Raw genomic sequence first — 19,682 nt, 5'->3', positions numbered from 1 at the left:
TATGCCACATTTGATGGACACTTGTGCAAGCGGTTTGCAGTTGGCTTCAAGGGTGGTTTTCCACAGCCCCATCGAGTTTGCAATGAAGGCTCTTAGAGTCCTATTGATGTTGTACATCTCTAAGCATTCAATGATCCAGGTGTGTGGCATTGAGTCATAGGCTTTCTTGTAATCAATCCAAGCGGTGCACAGGTTGGTGTGTCGGGTTTTGCAGTCTCGGGCGACTGTGTGGTCTACAAGGAGTTGGTGTTTGGCTCCTCTACTATTTATGCCGATGCCCTTCTGTGCCGTGCTCATGTATTTATCCATGTGTCCGCTTATCTTAGCCGGACACATGGACACAGCCTTGGTGGGTCTGCTCTGTTGTTAGTACCCTGCCATTGAGAGTACACTTTAGCTGGTTGGGTGGAGAAGAGCCGGTTGATCCTCCTGGCTTCATTCTCTCTTGTGTATCTCTTTAGGCGGCTGGCCAAGGCTTGGAGCCTTTGTTTGGCAGTTTCGAGTGCTTCAGGTATGGGCATCTGGCTGTACTTCTTGGGTACTGATCTTTTCATTGCACCCCTTAGGAGCTCTGACAGCTGGCTCACTTCCCTCCTTGTTATCTTGATCTTAGCCTCTAACCGTCTTTTCCATGATGGATATTGGGTCCATCAATATATATTGATATATATATATATATATATATATATATATATATATATATATATATATATATATACTGCTCAAAAAAATAAAGGGAACATTTCACTTTAATTTTGTGTGTGGCTCCAAATCCAGGCCTCCATTGGTTAATAAATTTGATTTCCATTGATGATTTTTGTGTGATTTTGTTGTCAGCACATTCAACTTTGTACAGAACAAAGTATTCAATGAGAATATTTCATTCATTCAGATCTAGGATGTGTTATTTGAGTGTTCCCTTTATTTTTTTGAGCAGTGTATATATATATATATATATATATATATATATATATATATATATGTTTGTGTGTGTCAATCAAATGAGCTAACGTTTTCAGTCTAGTTGCTTTAGAGCGTCCATTCCTCTATATATATTATATATATATATATATATATATATATATATATATATATATATATATATATATATATATATATATATATATATATATGTGTGTGTGTGTGGGTGTGTGTGTGTGTGTGTGTGTATTCCCAGTTTCTTTAGCCATGAAAAGTCCATATGGGCTAATAATGGTCTCTCATAAAAAATGACAGCAGTCAAAAATGAGTGCGCACACTGACACAGCTTGAAGAAAATTGTGGGCCAGACAGCTGAGGATTAATTTATAATGCAATGTGACAGAATAAAAGAGCTGCCTCCTGGGTAAAGACTTGAAACAGTTCAGGAGTCAGAGTGTTGCAAAGCTGCTGGCTCACGTGTTCAACGGACGAGTGTTAAAATGATGGTGACAAGTGACTTTGATGACCTGGGTCTGGCTTTGTGAGCTATTTGAAGCAATTACCTTCAGTCACCAGAGCAATCCAGGTTTCCGGAAATTAGGGGAAAAACATTTGGAGTGTTAAAATTAGATCTTCGTTTTTACACTCCATCAAGTTTGACATTATTTTCCCTAAAGGCTGTCTATTCAAACACAATCCAGTATCTGGATATGCTTCATGCTTAGCATTGTTTTGCAGAACAATTTGAAGTAAAAGTTCTGATATTAAGGTGATTCAGTATAAAACTCTACAAGATCTGGTTTGGTTTAAAGCTACAAAAGATGAAGGTTTTGAATTTGATTTGATATGGAGGGTGGAAAATCCCTCTGAACTGACTCGGTTCTGAGCAGCAATTTGCTCAACCCACTTATGACACAATCTTCACCTTAATGGGAGCAACAGAATCTATGATGTCTGACATTTTAGACATCATTGTAATAAGTCAAAATTCTAAGATTAGTCAGATTCTGAAATAAAAGTTGGATGTTTTTTTTTTCTTCTTTAATATGTATTAATAGAAAAAAATACATATTACATATTATTTATCAAAACTAACAGCAAGAGAACATTAGATTTAACTGAGAAACTCGACACAAGGAATTAACTGAAAAGGTAAGACCCTAAGGGCAATAATAACAAATAGATGATCAGAAAACCAACACACAAAAAACTAAAGTCATGCATCAATGGATCATATCAATGCAGTTAATAAAAAAAGAACTTTACAAATAAGAAATAGGGAGTTCAAAGTATTATCTAAGGGAAACGAGTCAGCGGGGATTGTCTTCCTGAAGGTGTGTGTGAGCCTGGTTGGTCTGTTGCAGAACGGGTCGGGGCGACTGATGGGAGCAGCAGAGGCAGAACCAGAACCTGACCCAGCGTGAATGGCCGTCTGCCACGACCCACTGGGGGTTTGAGGAGACCGAGCATTCAAACAAAAACACAGCTGCACTGATGTGAGAGTACTTTTTAAGTTAAAAAAAAATTAAAACAAACAAAAAAAAGGATATAACTATTTTCAGGCTAAAGTTGCTCCACATTCAAAGCTTATATAGGTGATTCTTCTAATCAGTGAAAATACAAGTTTACTTCAAAGTTTTAATTGATTAAAAAGTTTCTAAAATAACAACATGAACTAATAGTCATATTTTGATGACTGAATGCCATCTGTGTGTAACAAGATGTTAGCTTGGTTCATGTAAGAGTCACAGACATGTGAAAGGGCCACGATTAAATCAGCTAGATGTGTGAAATAAAACCATATCTGGTATAATTCTGAATCCTACACAAAGGTTTAAAAAGTTTGCATTTAAAAGCAACAAAATAAATAGTGATCATGCTGTTCTCAGGGTTAAGATACCTTTAAAAAGATAACTAATAGTTATCTTTCTGCTAATGAACCATCAAGTCATTCCAATGTGTTGAACCATTAAAAGAACTAAAACAAGCAGCATTCCCTTTGGGACTGACTTTAGACGCCAGTGCCTGAAGTCATGTAGAAACAAATCATTTCTTAGGTGTTGCTGATGAAATATTCATAGATCTCATAGTAGCTTTAGCTTTTCCATCTGTCACACTTATCAGTAGAAAGCCCATTCTGGGCTCCTTCACTGGTTTTCTGTTTCTCCTAAATGAATAGTCCACCAAAACGTCCTGGAGTTTTTTATTTGAATTTTTTTGCCAGATAAGTCAAGGCTTATTCAGATGAGATGGAGCTCATTTAAAGGAAGTTCTGTTCAATAAAGGTCCAAATGTGGATGATGCAAATCAGGAAATGCAAAGTAGTATTATTATTATTATTATTATTATTATTATTTTTTCTGAACCTATTTGCTCAAAGATTAACTTGATTACAACCATGAGACATTAACATGCTGGCTCTGACTGATGGTCAATTATCTCCTTATTTGTTATTGATATAAAATAACAGTAAATATCAGTATCATAAAATCTAATAGTCTTATGCCATTATCAAGAAAATATCCCAAGTATTATCATAATAAGACAATTATTTTTTTTGTAAAAAGCTGCTCGCCTTCACATCGTCATAATCTGCTGCATGCAAGGAAAGTTTCAGAGTGGATAGCAATACCAGGGGTAGATATATATGAATTAAAGTTATGTGTTTAAAATATTTACGTTTGTATGAGCTTAATTAGAAAAGAATAGAAATATCCTTTATTGTCTCACAGTCACATTGAGGCGTGTAAGGTCACACAAAAATAAAAATGTATTAAAGATGTATAAAAACAAAAGTAAAGGTAATATACTAAACATCGAGGACAACGATATAACATAATAATACTACAGAAGTAGTGAACTCTGACCCAGGGAATGTGCAACTGAGTTAGATCTAAAAAAAAATAAAAATGCTCCTTGTCCAAGCTGTTTAATTAATAACCCTGAAATCATCAGGAACAAAAGTTTCCCGTAGCTGCTTTACTCAGTGAAAAGTTATATCAACATGAATTAAAGTTAATCCAAGAAAAAAAGCGATATGATTTATTTATTTTGTCCTAATTTGCTTCCAGTAGAAATGATGAAAAACATTTATCCTGGAGGATGAATTGCCTCAGCATGTACTGTTCAGTTAGAATCCAGATCTACACTCTGACAGTATATGATTTGCTGCAGGGCATCACAATTAACTCATTTTAGAACCAAACATGGCTGAAATGTCAAAGGGCTGGAAAAGAGGGAAAAGAAAAAAAATAAAAGAAAATTGTTTTCCAGGCAGTAGAATTAATAAAGTATTTTGGAAATAATTATTGTTGTCAACTCTACTCCCAAAGTTATTCATTGAGTAAAGCAACATAGCTGCAAAATATAATTTATAAATTACAAAAAGATTATAAACACTTTCAGCCTACTACAGTATTTTTAACTGTACACAAGAAAAGGTATCCAACCAGAATTCAAGAGGGTGATCAGGTCTCGGTTGTAATTTGGTCAAGTTGAAAAAGCTGTTTCTGTGTGTTGGGATCAAGTGTCAACCCATTGGTTACATATCAGATGTGAATAAATCCCAGGATTTTTATGTCCGTGCAACAACAATTTCATTGTCGTACATTTTAGAAGTGAAATATGAGAAAACCAAACCACATTAACATCTATTGATGGTGTGAAATGTGAGCGCAGCATCAAACGGATGTTTCAGCACTTTGTCAAACGGTAGAGGGAGTCGTCAGCTGATAGAAAAAGGTGGCAGCTAAGACTATGAGAGGATTGGATATTATAATGCCAGAATGACACTTCCTCGTCACTCTGATGGCTGTTTTTCTGTAGAGCTCAACTCAGTCGTGCAGCGTCACAGAAATGCCTGCATCGCTTCATGACCGACAAAGGTCATGTGTTGGTACACTGCTCCCTCGCTTCCAAGTGAAAGTCTGTAAAGCTTCTATCATTTTAGCATTGTGTCAAAAAGCTGCACTCACTCTCATTATTGAACATAAGTGTGCTGTAATCTTCATGTAAAAGGGATGTCAAATTTTCTTTTAAAGCAATCGACTGAAAAAGGAGATTATTTTCCCCAGTTCTCTTTATCAAATGCTGTGTGTGTGTTTATGATGTGAGGTCTGCATGTTTAAGATGACACATCACACCATGAGATGGTTTTGCCACAAAAACCCACCAAACCTTACTGAGCATCTTCAAAAACCTGCACAGATTTTAGGCCTGCTGAGTGAAAATCAGAAACCAGCAGTTCAGATGTTCTGTGTTAAAAAGACACATGAACTTTCTTGTGTTGGTCAGTTGGACAATGCCAATTCCTATTTTGCAAAAGTCAGAATATTGAGAAAGAAATTATTTTGGAGATGTATTTTTTAACAACAGGATTCACACCAGTTAGGTTAACTGGAGGAACATCTGTGGATGGAAAACAAACTGAAACACACAACTTCCTCGTTTGATTTCAAAAAAGCAGATAATTATGAATCCACTAAAATATTTGTAGGAGACTGTAAAGCATTTCTGAGTGTTCTGAAAAGCACTAAATAAGTCGGAAGTCATTTCATTTCAAATATAGACAGCTTTGGAATATTCAACCATAGTGAACAGACAAATTTTACGTCCCGAAAATGGATGTACAAAAGCAACATAAATGGAAAATAGACTGATATCTTAGAGTTTGCAAATAAATACAGAATAAAACTTATTAAACTCACAAGCCTAGCAAGTGTTGGTGGTGGCAGTACCATCCTGTGTTGGTGCTTTCAGCCTTAAAAGCTGATGATAACTAAGTCTTTGATGAGTGTGTGTAAACTTCATGGTGTATAATTAGAATTGTTTTCTTTTTTATGTATTTGTTTGAGTCCACAGTTTGCACATCAGTTCAGCTCTTTCAGAATTTCAAAATGTACAAATGAACTTGCTTTGTTACCAGAAAATTTCAAAAGTTATTTGAGGATGTCTGCTCTGCTGGCTTTAACTTATAATTTGGTCATTATAGCCAAAATTCAACATTTTGAGCTTCATGATTTTGCATGAAAGTGCTATGACCTTTAGAAGAATGTTTTTTTTTTTTTTGTCTTTTTTTCTTAACTATATAGGCGATCTCAAAACAATTATAAGTGATTTTTTTAAATTACTTTTCTTAAACAGATCTAAGAATATTTATGAATGAAGATGATTCTTATTCATCACGTTTTAATTCCGCTGCGGCTCCAAGAGAACTAAATTAATCTGCAAATTAACATGGAATTATCACACATATCATGACTGCAAAAGGAGAGAGGAATTAACGACAGCTGAGTCCGAGGATAAGAGTTCTCCTCTCTCAATCGCTAAAAGCCCATCAGACACAACGTCATGCACTAATCCTCCCTCCTTATTACTTCTTAAAAGAAATCAGTGCTCTCTCCAGCTACTCCTTGCTGTGTATATTATAAATCCCAGTGGCATGTGTGACATTTATGAGATAATTGCATTCCCCAGCTCTTTTAGCCTACTGGGAAAACTGGTGGAGGAAACAATATGACCCGACCTCTGTTTTCCGAAGCATATCAAACTTAACCTCAGATCATCTTTGGTCTAAAAAGGCTTTCTGAAATCCATCCCAGACCAGCAGAGGCCTGGTGACAGAACAGAAGGTTGTTTAAAAAGATCTTCTTGTTGCTGTAAAGGCAGTACAACACAGGGAGGCATGAGAAGGAAACAAAAACAGTCGTGGACTTCCATAAAACACTTGAAACTTCTCATAGTTATAAATTAAGGAAAATTTCAACAGAAAAGACAAAAACAGTCTAGAATGACATCATTGGTTTCCATAAAATTGATAACTTTTTTTTAATTTGCTCTTTAAAGAGCAAAGGTTCATTTGAGCCTTGTGAACTTATGGCAAGAAATCTGAAACTTCTGCATGACTGTAGCCGTCATGAAAGCACGTCATAATCAGATCCTCTTCTGAGAGCGAGTCCAGCACCGACCCTGTTAGACAAATTAGAGCAGAATAGAAATTATTTTACTATCCAACAATGGAGAAATTCAGATGCTACAGTATTAATGTGACACACAATCAAAACAGTTAGGTTCACATAAAGATAGAAGATAAAATATGTAAAAATAGAGTAAAATGTTGTACAGTAAAGGCAAAAAAGCAACGCAAGTACTGTGGAGTTATTAAAAGTACCATATAAATAGTGTACTCTGCTCAAAAGTAATGTGTAGTAAGGTAAGTTAATTGAAAAAAATATTCAAAAATCAGAATCAGAATTGGAATAGCACATTTACTGTTGGCATTTGTATCTCAACAAAGTGGCTTGATGAACCAAGAGAACTTCAAGACTATGTACCGGTGTTGCTTCTCCACCTTGCACATTTTTTCCACATGAAAAACAGAACACTTTGAACTGTCCCCAGATTTTGACCACAGAAATCGCAAAACATGAAACATGGCCACCTTAAAAAAACAAACAAAAAAAGACACAGTTGAAACCAGATATTTATACATCAAGAAAAAGATACAAACATCTCTCTCTGTATAGATAGATTGACATCTATCAGGGTTTTCCTTTCAGCTTTGCAAACTGACATTGGAAAACGTGTACAAATCTATGAAGTGTGTTACTTAGAGATATGAAAGTGCACACATTTCACACAGGAGGGTGGATTAGTGAAATGGTCCCCTTTAGATCAACAATAAAGTGCATTACTGTTACTACTACAAAGCACATCTTTTTCCTTATCAATCTCCACCGCCAGGTCATATTGGAAGACTTTTTCCCTAAGTAGTTTTTCTCTTCTTAGTTACTTTTAAAAAACACTTATCAGTTGCTTCTGACCATGAAAGGATGTCTGTAAAATGTTTCCACTGGATATCAAGTCACTTTAGAATTTATTCCACAAAAACACTGAATCACATCAATAATCAGAGTTGTAACTGTAGGTTTCTGGTCGAGGAGACGGACTGGAACAGAGTGAAAAGAGGTGAGACTAACTGAGTAACGGGTCTTACTGTGGACATGATGAAGGTCCACCAGAGAGAGGTGACTGGAGCCAGGGGAGAGGAGTCTCTGTGGGGGAGAACCAAAGGAGACACAGGTATGTGGAGACGGTTGAGTCTTGGAGCTTTTAGAATTTGACAGATGGCACATTCCATAAAAAGACTTGGCACCACTACCAGTGACTATTCAACAAGGACAAACCGAGGCGGCAAATCAAGAGAACAAGAGCAAGATCCCTCAACTCTTTGAGTTAGATGAACCAACTTATGAAGGGAACGCTTACAATGGGTTTGGCACATCCTAAATATTCAGCACAGTACAGAGTATGACTCTCATCACAGTATGTGATACACATTCTGTCTGTCATTGTAGTGGTTAAACACTTGCTGTACTGTTAGGGACTGTGTCTACTGAGGATGGGGAGAAAAAAAACTCTGACTGTGACTGTCTGACTGGCGCTTAAAATAATATTAGGTTGAACTGGAGTGGTTGTCATCGTCTGCCCTGTGCTTAAGCTGAACCTGAATAAACAAGTGATGAAAGGGATTAAAAAATGGTTTTATGTATCCAATTGATATCTTATAGCAGCATATCACGTCATAACTTCCATGCAAACTTAAAATTACTTTATTACTTTATAATCTTTGTAATTGATTTATGCTCATCTTTCTCCTCCTCATCATCACAGGTGGTCTTACCATGCTGAGGCTGCACATCTGTCTGGCCCCCACTCTACATTCTTCTCTTCACTCGTTTCTTGGATGTTTATAATATTCAAGTAAACTTGTTCTGTAGTTCTGCTGCTGGCTTTGCTGCTGAATATATCGTTTGCGACATTGTTGCAATTTTCCCCCTTAATCTTTTCAAATGCTTTATTATTATCATTATCATTATCATATATATTCCCACAAGTGCTGCTCTACTAGTCATCTTTTCTGCTACTACTATTTTTTCTCCTTTTCAAATATTTTGAAAAGATGACGCAATCCAACTCATTGTTGCCACCTACTGGTCTGAAGTGGGCCCACAGAAGTCCAGTAGTCTGAGGAATAACTTTATGTATGATTTGGTCAGTGGCTATTGTTTTAAATGTGCTATACAAATAAATTTGATATTGACATAAAAGAAATTTGACTTCATAATTGAATGCCCTGAAATTGGATCTCTCTCTCTTTAAGAAACTCCCGCTCTTTCTGAAACTCCGACCTCATAAAGTCATCAAGACATCGCTCCTCTATTAACATTTTTACCAGTGTTGCACTGAGAAATAGCTCATATTATGAACTCAGGAGATGCTCAGTTCCACCAGGTATTTGCTAATTGCTGCTGGCTAGTCTCAAGGAGCTGAGTGAGGAAGTCACGGCGGGGGCAGGAGGATTTTATGTGAGGTGGAAACTTGGAAGCTTGGAAACTGCAGCTTTGAGGAGGAGCTGCGCCTCGAGGGCGCCGCTGGGATCACCCAGGTATTTTTCACAGCGGAATGGTTGCCGTGGGAGATTAAATGATTTATTTGGAACATGGATGAAAGAATGGTATGTTTTTGATGAGGGAATAACATTATCACATGATGTAAAGCTTGAAAAAAAAATAATTTTATATAATACTGTCCCTTTAACAATGTTAATGTCAATGTATTTATAAGGCACTTTTAAGCAGCTGCTAACATCACCAAAGCATTGTGCAGTACTTTTAACATTCTTCGGATGATGTTTTGCATTTTGAATCGTTAGCCTACTTCATTTTGTCAGACAGGTTCTGATATGTTTATTCAGAATTTCCTTAACCCTTGTGTTTACAGATGGGGTCCAACCGACCCCACACCCGTATCACTTGTATCATTTGCCTCAGTCCTCACATGCACAAGGGTTAAGATTAAAGGAACTTGACTGTGATTCAACACAAGACATTGTGATTGGCTTGCCTTCCTTCTAGAAATAAATACTATAAAATGCTCAAATAGAAAATTTGGAATAAAAAAATGTAACTTTAATTATTTTTGTCTTAGTAAAAAAATATATTTGATATAAAAAAAATACATCTAACCAACTATAGGCAGGGTCTTGAAGACCCTTTCAGTTCACCAGTCTTCTGAATGAAGTTGATTTAAACAGGGCTGTGCTGACCAAAAGGCATGCAGAGATTTCCCCTGGTGTGTTTTGAGTCTTCAGCCCATATGGAGCTGGATGTGCTATTCCCTCAGTCTTTAACCTTGGTAAAGCATTAAGCCTTGGCCCTCATTTGGATGTCATGGGCAGCAGATTATTACACTACTACGCTTCTCTTAACACACTCCTCTGCCCTCAAAATGATAATCACTCGAAATTGTAATTCAGGGCCATTTTTGATGCTGGGCCATCTGGTCGATATGCAGTTCATCTCATTTTTCTACATTTTGCGGCAAGTGGGGTACCCAAGGGTCTTCTGAAGAAGTCAGTCATTCCCGTGAAAAAGCCACATCGTGATAAGGAGCAGGCATTGAAAGGAGGTTAAAGCACACCTCTTTCACCCTTCATGCCTGGTTCTCATCTCCGTAATGGCTTTGTGAAGAAGGACAAAGGTCACCATTTGTACTTGGTCTTTTTGGGACATAGACTGACTGTAATAATGTGCTTGACTGGCAGGTATTCAGTTAAGGTTGTGACACACGGTAACTTCTCAATATTTTTCTCTGAGAAACGCTAGTTATTAGAGAAAAGGAGAAAAACCATGGACTAAAACAGATATCTAACTTAAAATGGGAAGTTTTATTATCATGGTGTACTTTGTTTTCTACAATTAGGCATATTATTATGACCATCTACCTAACAACATGCTTGTGCCATGATACATTTTACCCTTCTGAGTAGCATCTACTGAGCACAGCTCAACATGGTTTGTGTAATTTTCCATCATAGTTGAGTAATACCTCAAAGTGCATGAGGCTGTCACAGCAAGATGGAGCCCAAAGAGTAAAGTGATGTGATCTGAATGCAACACAAACACAAGGCAACAATGGAGACACTCCTTTGTTAGCAAACCTACTGTCCATTTTATGAATTTTTGTCAGACTGAAAGTAAAACAAATGAGCCATACAAGTCTGTGGGCAACAACACGAAGCAGGAAACTGCACATGTCGAATGGAAGAGAAGTAGTGGAGCAAAACGTGGGTGCTTCCCCTCTAGCGCAGCATTGGGGGCTGCGCTAGAGGGGGCGCCAAAGTGATGGCGGAAAACTTATTTGTAGCCTGCATTTTTTGTATTTGACAGCTGTCTGTGCATCTGGACATTATATACTCAGAAACAGAGGCATGGCGCTGATCAGGTGTCCCTCCACTCCTTCACCTCACCATGTTATGCACTTTTGCTTTAAAGAATCAAGGCAGGTGGTTCCGGTTCAAACAAGGATCAGATGCCGGCTGGAAAGGAGAATCTCTTCAGAGCCTCGTCAAACAAGATTAAACTGCTGATTTAACTCAGTTTAGTGATGCACTAAATAGATGCATCACTGATTCATTATATAGAATCACAATGATATAACTGGTAAGTGTATTTAATTTATATTTACTGATAGTACATTTAATTCCTGTTGTAATGATATTGCAGCACTTTTTAACATATTGGTATTAGTGTGATAAAACTGGACCAACATTAACCAACATTTATTTCCATCTTGTTGTTGCAGTATTTATCTAAAACACTGATTTTTCACATATTTCTGTTCTTTTAAATTGGCATTTTAGAAATGTATTTTTATCCCTCTACAGGCATCTGGGACCTCATTCTAAATATTTTTTCTATCTCAGAAGTCTTTAGGTGTACGAGAGTATATGGGTGTCTGTCCTGCATGTCTGTGTGCTGGCACTGTGATAGACTGGTGACCTTTCCCTAATGTACCCAGAGTGTGCTTATTGGCTCCTGGAGACGGGCACCAACCCCTCTGCAACCCTGAACAGGATTGAGGCTGGAGAATATTTAGTCTCTCCAAAATATAGAAGAGGAAATATAGACGTTGTTTTCTTTAGAAACAAGTGGAAAGAAATTATTGCTGGTTTTAGACTTTACCAGATCCATACAGGGCAAATAAGTGAGGCATGTTTGTCTGAGCAAATATGTTCTCAATAGAACTATTTACAAGAAGTTTACACTGTGATGATGAGAGGAGCCCAAGTTCTGCACACATACGATGAAATTAAGAACAATATGTGAATCACTGAGTATTCAACATGATTGTTTATATAATTACTCAGGTGTAACTTTGACACATTTTTCACTGCTGGTGTAAAAGTCATCTCATCCGCTGACCATTGTTCACTTCATGGCCAACGCTGACATGAATTATATGAACAAGAGAAAAACAGATAACTAAACCAAACTGGGTCACTATTTGAGCTGGACTGAATACAACTAATTTCACCAAAGTTACTCTGGACTCTGTAAAGTGATATTTAGTTCTGTTTGTAGATTTTTTTATTGGATTTATGTTAGGTGATTGACTAGCATCTTCATTTTTTTTCTTTAAAACTAATTCAGATCTCTCTTGTCTCCATATTTGGGGTGACTGACTTAATGAAAGATTCTCCTTTATTTCATCTTTAGATTCTTATCAAAAACATCTCATTAAAATTCTTCAATCACCCTTCCTTTTGAGAAAGAGGCCATACTATTCCCATCTCTGCGTTCCTTTTGGCTTTGTGTTTCTGTGATCCTTTGCGGCTCCATGTCTCTTCTACAGAGAGATGAATTTGTGTAATTACATCAGTTTAATGTTGATGTCATCTTGCAGGATGACATCAAAATGTTGTCCAAATGTTCTTACATTTTCATATTTTCTTTGAAGTCAATGAAGTTTGTGCAGTAGAAGTGAATGGGAGTGAGTTCTTACTCTTATTAAAAAGCTAATTCCATGTTTTTTTTGTTTTGTTTTTTTTTCTGAATCTTGCACTGAGTAGTCTTTGGCTCTTTAAAAAGTTTTCTGTTTTTTTTTTTCTTTCGTTTTACTCCTGTGTGTGTACAGATTTTGCTGATCAGGTTCTTTTAACTTCCAGTCTGCGGCCCCAGTGGTACTTAATAAAACATTCAGAAGTTTAAAAATATGCCTGGCACTAATGCCATTAGTATGTTCTGCAAGAATAAGGATACAGAAATCTTTAGAGAGCTCTTTGCTTTAACCTATCTAATCATGATATGCTTTTTTTTTAATCCAGCCTTCAGAATCTGAAACCTTTTGCAGGTCATATATGAGGAAAAAAAACAACATATTCGTTTTGCAGTAAAAGCATACTTTTTAATTTTAAACTACTAACTAACTACTAATTTTGTTAATTGCCTTAGGCCAAGGCAAATATACGGCTGCACAACATGTATAAGCCCATTGGAACTATGTTTAATCAAGCAGCATGTTCCTGCAGTATCAGGTAGACGAGCTTTCAAAAGAAAACAATGACGCAGATATTCGGTTGACATCGGCCTTTCTTTAGGATCTCACAGCTGCTCTCACCTAATTGTTGCTCTCTCTTTTTGGTTAATGAAAAATGAACCTGGGAGTACTACAGAGTCAAAGTACAAAAGCAGCTAACGACTGATATATTGAGCTGCAGTTGGATTTTTAAATCTTACCTGACTCTAATAAATTGGAGCCATGACCTACATTTCAAACAATTTGGCTGTGAGATTAGGTTTTCATGCACTTCAAAGAAAGTGAAGACTGCATAGCGATAGGGCCTTAAGCAATGCAAGCCAGTTGACCTCAAAGGTGGATGCTAGCAATCTCACCGGTTACTATGGGAACAGAGAGAAACTAAGCACGGAGTTTGTTATAACTTTTTGTTTATGATCCGTTTTTGTGGAAATATTGTTCCTCGTTGATTTGCATTTTTAATTTCTCCTTCAATCAAATTTCAGCTGGCGCAGTTTTACCAGAGTTTTATCAGGTTTCCTTCCATCTTTTCCTCATTGCCTCCTCTTTCTTCTGCGTATTCTCTCCATCCTCGTCTCCCTGCCTTGATCCTCGCTGGACAGCACAGTCGTGATTTTGAGTTGGGTTTCTTGAGGGGTGGAGGCATTAATTTAATGTGAAAATAGGATGGAGGCTGACGGAGAGGAGAGAGGGTTTAGAAAAGAGTGGGTGGTTTAAGTCTGACTGCTGCAGTGGTGTTTAGCAGTGGTGTGTGTTTGTGCCTGCACACGTGTGTGGGAGAGTGAATAGAAGCAACCAATAGAGATAGCAGCGTGTCATGAAGCTCCAGCATGGTGCTCGGTCAGATCTAGGGATACTGTCACATCCTATCCTCCTCAACAGCAGTCTCTGCTCTGCGGGCCAGCAAGGTCTACAAGATGTAGATATAAATACTGCACCGTCCTCCCTACACCTTCTACTTGTGTCCTGAGGCAACTGCGGCTTGAGTTTGTACTGTACCTTATTGATCTTAAGGAATCATAAAACAAGGTTTTAGCATGGATTTTAGAAAAAAAAAAAACACAAGAAACTTTTTGGTCTTCATCTTCGACTGTTTCTTGTGTACAACCTACTATATTTATTAGGCCATTTTGCTGTCACAGCAATGCACTATTTCTGCTGCGGGAAAAAGTAAAGGTCTCAATTCTACTCATTTTCAGTTGTATTCTGCATATGAGGATTAAATAAGGGATACAACATGAATTCATCAGTTCAATCCAACTCCAAAGAATGTTTTCTTGGTAAAGTTTTAGTATGTGTGTGGTCATGGTAAGGTACTTACTGAGCAACTTTAAGAGATACAGAATATAGAAAAGTTTAGTTTCATTCTTATTTTGTTTACATTTCTTACATTTGTTGTAAAAAAGTTAGTTTTTTTTTAAATGGAAGAACTGAGTTTCACAGATCAGAATGCACATGTTCTGTGTTTAGTGAACCATGATGGTTAGATAGGACTGTTTAAGGCTTGATGTCATTCCTGCCACAGAAATAATGAATCTCTTTGATTTCTGATCAGACAAACTAAAGTTTGATTGAAACAGACTAAACAGGGCTGGTATGAATGCCCCCTACGAGGGTCTATCCTGGGGATTGCTGTCAGTGGCATGTTTCTAACCTCCAAAGAAAGGCCTGAGCCACCTCAGCTGACTCTTTTTTTTTTTAAAGGAGAAACAGTGACTTTTCTCCAATCATCAGTCATGAGTGAGACAAAATAATCCTTAAGCCCTTTTACTTGAGGCAGAGAACTCTCCTTTTCTCAAAGGGAGCATCAAATGTTTTCTAGTCATGAACCATAGCCTGAAGAAAATTACAGAACCACATCATCTGCAAAATGGTCAGATTTGCTCCTCTTACCACCTTGAGATTCTGTCCAAGAATGCCACAAACAAGATCATTGTCGAGGTAAAGCCCTGGTGTCATCTGACATTGGAGAAGGACCTGGCTGACACAAAACACCACCCTGAACCTCACAGTACTGCAGCACCCCCACAAAATCACTCTTAAGATTTGACCAAATCTACAAAATGTAGATGGCCCATTCAGATTCCATGTCTCCAAATTCCCTTGAAACATGTATCAACTATTACAAAAGTTTATCCATTGTTTCCAGTTTCCATTTACGCTAATCTTCTTTTTATTTATTTATTTTTTTGTTTTTGTTTTTGTTTTACATTTCTGAGCTGCTGCTAGAACATTCAGAGATCAGAGCATAGCCCACCCACTCATCCTTTGACTGAACCTGCTAAATCCTTCCAGGGTAACAGGCTCTGTGTTCGGCGGTCATGCTGGACAAGGTTGGACATTTCACCAACTGTCATGCAAACACGCTCACATCTAGTCTGCAGTTTATCTGACATGTGAGGCTAAAGTGAAGAGGTTTGGGCTTCTGCAGCCTTAAACTCCTGTAGTAACTATGAAAACAGGAAGAGTTCAAAAATCTGTCCATCCATCCATCTTACATACTTGTGCAGTGGGGACATGAGGGGTGCTGCTGCCTATCTCCAGAGGTCAACAGGCCTCTCCAGAGGTGAGGTCACACTGGACCATTTCATTGCAGGAGTGATAAAATGTTTGATCTTTTTTTTTATTCACTACTTTTGCTACTAGTTTTCAGTAAAAACTGATTGTTTTTTGCTGCTGATTCAGTAAAGTTTCTTCTGAGTTATGTTGTGTGTTTCAGTCACCAGTCTGCTGCTGCAGCTCTTAAGAGGCAAGGAAAGATATTATTCTGACTTTACTCAGCAAAACCTTTGCACTGCCAACAATTAAACTATTGTAAGTTCCCTACCACTTTTTAAAGGAAGTTTTATGTGCCGTCTGTCATTCGCTGGTTTTAGTCTTAACACCTAAAAAAAAAAGCCTCATTGCATGAACAAGTTGAAATGGAAAAGTGCAAGAGGCATTCTGCTGTTTTTGTTGTTTTCTCCTCCCCTGCTGTTTTTGACATACATGAACTAGAAACATGCAGTCAGCAACCAGGCAGCTCATCTCTGCTGTGGCCATGTTCAGCTGGAGATGCTCTACTGCCACTCTCAGGCCGTCAGTTTCATCTGCAGTTAATCTACATTTGAAAAGTTAGAGTGGAGTTAAATGATTCTCATTTTTGAAAGTTATCCCTCCTAATTCCTAAATTAGAAGACCTTGCTGTGTCCTTTGAGCAGAAAGTTATATGTCTTTTAATACAGCGAGCTCAATTTCAATTTCAAAGAAAATTAGAAAATCAATCACCATCTTTCTTTTCAAAAGGGCTTCATTCTATTTAATTCAAGAGCTCCAGAGGCCACACTGGTGTCTCACTTCAAATGTACTCGTATTAAAGACGGACCGAAGGCTTTTCATGCTGCTAATTCTTATTGCAGAGTTATCATGTATCCAGCAGTATGCATGAAAATGTGTTTTTCCTGCTTTTCTCATTCTTCACTTGTGCTTTCTGGCATAACATGTAAGGAGTTTATTGGTATGAATGCAGCAAATTAAGGTCAGAATGTCTTTAGTAACAGCAGCTCAGAAAATTGTTCCAAAACTCTTGGACAAAATTTGGTTAAGCCATTACTGATGCAAAACATTTATATCTATGTTTTAATATATCTAAATTGAAATATTTTTATTTTAAATTAGCAACATTTCTGGAAGATTGATACAACAAAAGCAGATCTTTAATCTATTGTGGTGCTAACCTGTTAATAAACTAACAGTATGTTAAGGTGATCTGCACTGACTGCAAGTTGTTAATAATTTCATTATCTTAATTCTGAATAGTGTAAACAGTTTGGACATTCTTGCTTTCATAGCTGTCTGTAATGACTTGACATCTGGTTTGTTTGTGCTGTTACTTTATGTCATACTCGTTTATTACCATTTATTACACATCCATCCATCCATCCATCCATCCATCCATCCATCCATCCATCCATCCATCCATCCATCCATCCATCCATCCATCCATCCATCCATCCATCCATCCATCCATTTTCTAACACCCTTGTCCCTCAGTGGGGTCAGGAGGTGCTGGTGCCTCTCCAGCTAACGTTCCGGGCGAGAGGCGGGGTCACCCTGGACAGGTCGCCAGTCTGTCGCAGACTTATTACACATATTTTGACAATATACAAATTAGTGTGTATAATCTCTGATGTCACACAGATTTTATTCTCACTTACTGTCAATATTTTAGTCTGCCTTTTAATGCTCACTTTTTGTTCATTTTTAAATTTACCTACTAAACTGCAAAACCCTTGGATTGTGAGTTCTGTATTTCTATCCTAGTAACTTCATAGTATTTTTCATGTTATAATCTTGTCATTATTACAATGAATGTCATTTATATAAACACTTTGGATAAACTTGTATGAACCTATATATCGGACGTTGCTACTACAAACTTTGATTTATAGCTAATCTGCTCAGTTGCTGGATAAACATTTAGAAACAATTTAAAACTGGCACTCGCCATTCACTAAAGAGATATGAACCTTTCTTTAGGGAGCCTCAGAGGAATGAGCTCTTCCTGCTTAATTCAGAGATGAAGCACCTCACTTGTCTCTGGTCATTGATTAGAAATGTGTTCAATAATTCAAATAATAGCATTGGAAAATATCCCACAATCCATCATCAGTCAAGTCATTTCGGTGTTAGGCAATGACCCTTGCAGACACGCCCTTTAAATCATCCTGTGACATAATGAATGGGGTCATTTGTAAGTGTGTCATGCTATGATTACCCTTCCTCACAGTAGGGCCATCTGACCTCATTGTGGTTCAGTTTCTCATGATAAACCTCAATGTTGCTTCAGAAAGTTTCCTTGATTTGATCGTACATGTCTGATTATGATCAGTTTGTCATTTAAAGAGCTTCAGAGCCACATTTGCTATGAATTATCACAGTATAAATAAACTGAGGTGAATTGAAACTGATTTGCTGAAATCATTTTTGGACATCCTCTGCAGAGTTGATAGCTGGAGGCCAAACATGGACTTGTTTGAGAGTTAAAGTTGTCATGATGACAGTGTTGGGAGCCCTGGCGTCTTGGTGAACTCTGTTTTGATGACGGCTCAGAGCTGCCATGTTTGTCCCTTTTCACCTAGAATGTAGTTCAATAACTGACCATGAAACACTTGATAACAAAGTTAGAAATTCTCACTACAGTAATTGTCTGGTTCAGGTTTAAGTGGCATCTCCTGGAAAGGTTTCTGAGGAGAGTCAGATTAGTGGTGTGTCTTTCAAAAATATTCATAAACCCCTGAGTTTTTCCACATTTTGTCACATTACCACTACAAACCTCAACGGGTTTTACTGTAATTTAAGACCTATAGACCAACACAAAGTAGAGGATAATTTACTTTAAAACTGTAAGAAATTACACAAAAAGCTTGGCATACATATGATTGGCTGTGTATTTTTTAAAGAAAGAAAGAAATCTACTGCGACTATAAAACGTATTCCCTAAACCTCCTTGAATAATTTACCTTATTATTTATTTTATCAGGATCAACAATGCCAGGTTTTATGGCAAACAAAAAATACCAAAAGAAAGAAAAAAGAAAAAATCTACAAAAGGACATTTAAATAAAAGCATGTAACATAAAATAAGTGACCCCATATAAATTTAGCCCCTTTACTGACCTAATTCAATAGAGGTCCAGTCAGATAGTGTCAGTAGTTGCACAATGAGCAGAAAGGAGATTACCTGAGTGTAGTGAGTGTCTCAAGTGATGGTGGTATTAAGACACCTGAGTCTGGAAAATCCAGTATTACTGGTTGTCATGACAGTATGAAGACTAAAAACACTCCAAGCAAATAAGAGAAAAGATTATTGAAAAGTATAGGTCAGGGGATGGACACATAAAAAATATCTAACACCTTGATTGTCCCCAGACGTTCAGCTAAATATTCAAAAAATAGGAGTAATATTGTGCATGTGTAACTCTAGACCAGGTAGTCCTAGTAAACTGAGTGAAGGAGACTCTGCCTCAGCATAGAAATGAATCATTGTTCGTCACTGGATCATCCACTACATTAAATGTTGTTCTACTCCTGTCACCCTGCTTACTCTGTGTCCTCCTGCATCATGTATGTATTTCAGTTCCCTAATAACTTCATTTTCATATGTCTTCCCTTATCCTGTCTGGGTCGTCCTCTAAACCCACAAACCTAACAGACTTTGGATCAGTGCTACCAGGATTTTCACAAAGTTTGCTCTTTACGCTTAAATGTTGATTAGGAAATCAATTTTAAATAATAGACATTTTAAAACCTTCACAAAGTTTTAGGCATGAGGTTATTGTTTTGACTCTTTAAAAAAACAAGCCTGTGTCCCTAACAATGATTAAGGTTTGTAATTTTTTATT

This window comes from Poecilia mexicana, unplaced genomic scaffold (assembly GCF_051168715.1).
Source record: "Poecilia mexicana isolate PSO_F unplaced genomic scaffold, ASM5116871v1 scaffold_2, whole genome shotgun sequence".
Classification (NCBI taxonomy): domain Eukaryota; kingdom Metazoa; phylum Chordata; class Actinopteri; order Cyprinodontiformes; family Poeciliidae; genus Poecilia; species Poecilia mexicana.
Note: the sequence above shows the minus strand (reverse complement) of the source record.